We start from the raw sequence: 1,488 nt of genomic DNA, 5'->3' as shown, positions 1-1,488 counted from the left end.
TTTGCGAGAACCGAGTGGACAGCCATACCTACTGTCCGACAGTGTACTCGGGGTCCGGGCGTCTCCTGGAGTCAGCAAAACGTTTGGTTGTCTCGGAGGAGCGATTGAGAATGGCGATGGTCTCCCTCCAGATGCGCTGGCATCGACGGATGTGTTGGTTTACGGACTGGACTGAGATTTCTCTTTCGTCTGCGGGAAAAAGAGGTGGTTGATAGCCAAGACTGACCTGAAATGGAGATTGTCCGGTGGAGGCTGATTTGAGGGAATTGTGGGCGTACTCGGTCCAGGTAATGTACTGACTCCAGTCGGTGGGGTTACTTGACATTAAACAGCGGAGGGTGGACTCGAGCTGCTGATTCATTCGTTCTGTTTGTCCGTTAGACTGTGGATGGTAGCCAGAGGTTAGCGAGGACTTACAATTGAGAGCAGAGCAGAAGGCCTTCCAGACTTGGGAGATGAATTGAGGTCCGCGATCTGAAAGAATCTCCTGGGGAATCCCATGTAACCAGAAGACATGTTTGATCAGAAGCTGGGCGGTTTGGAAAGCCGTGGGAAGTTTTCTAAGGGGGATCAGATGACAGGACTTTGAAAATCGGTCGACAATGGTGAAGATCGTAGACATACCTCGGGAGATGGGTAGACCAGTGACAAAGTCGATAGCGATATGGGACCAAGGGCGCGAGGGGACTGGAAGAGGATGCAGCAGGCCTGAAGGTGGTTGGTGAGAGGCTTTGTTTCTGGCGCAGGTAGCACAAGCTGAAACATACTTCTTGACATCCTTATGTAGAGTGGGCCACCAGAAACGTCTTGAGATTAAAGCCACTGTTCTGCTCACCCCCGGATGAGCGGAAAATTTGGCAGCATGCATCCACTGTATCAGGCGAGATCTAACAGAGGAGGGGACATATGTTCGGTTAGCAGGGCCGTTACCTGGGTCAGGTTCGGAAGCCAGGGCTGAGTTTATGAGATCGGTGATCTCCCATGTAACCACTCTGACAGTGCAGGATGCTGGTAGGACAGGTTCAGGCGTCTCGGGTTGATCAACGGACTAAAGACGAGAGAGAGAGTCGGGTTTGACAGTCTTGGATCCGGGTCTGTAGGAAATAATGAGGTTGAAGCGAGAGAAAAATAGGGACCACCTGGATTGGCGAGGGTTGGCTTGTTTAGCTGATTGGATGTAAGCAAGATTCTTGTGATCAGTCCAGACAAGAATCGGGTGCTCAGCTCCTTCCAACCAATGTCTCCATTCCTCCAATGTCAGTTTTATGGCCAAAAGTTCTCGGTCTCCAACGTCGTAGTTTTGCTCTGCGGAGGAAAGTCTGCGAGAAAAATAGGCACAAGGATGAACCTTTTGATCTGAGTCAAGTCTTTGTGATAACACAGCACCCACTCCAGAGTCGGAAGCGTCAACCTCGAGGATAAATTGTTTAGCTGGATCGGGTTGGATTAGCACTGGGGCTCTGGAAAACAAAGTTTTTAGTTTAACAA

The sequence above is a fragment of the Cyprinodon variegatus genome, unplaced genomic scaffold, assembly GCF_000732505.1.
Source record: "Cyprinodon variegatus isolate N-32 unplaced genomic scaffold, C_variegatus-1.0 Scaffold2485, whole genome shotgun sequence".
In the NCBI taxonomy this organism is placed as follows: domain Eukaryota; kingdom Metazoa; phylum Chordata; class Actinopteri; order Cyprinodontiformes; family Cyprinodontidae; genus Cyprinodon; species Cyprinodon variegatus.
Note: the sequence above shows the minus strand (reverse complement) of the source record.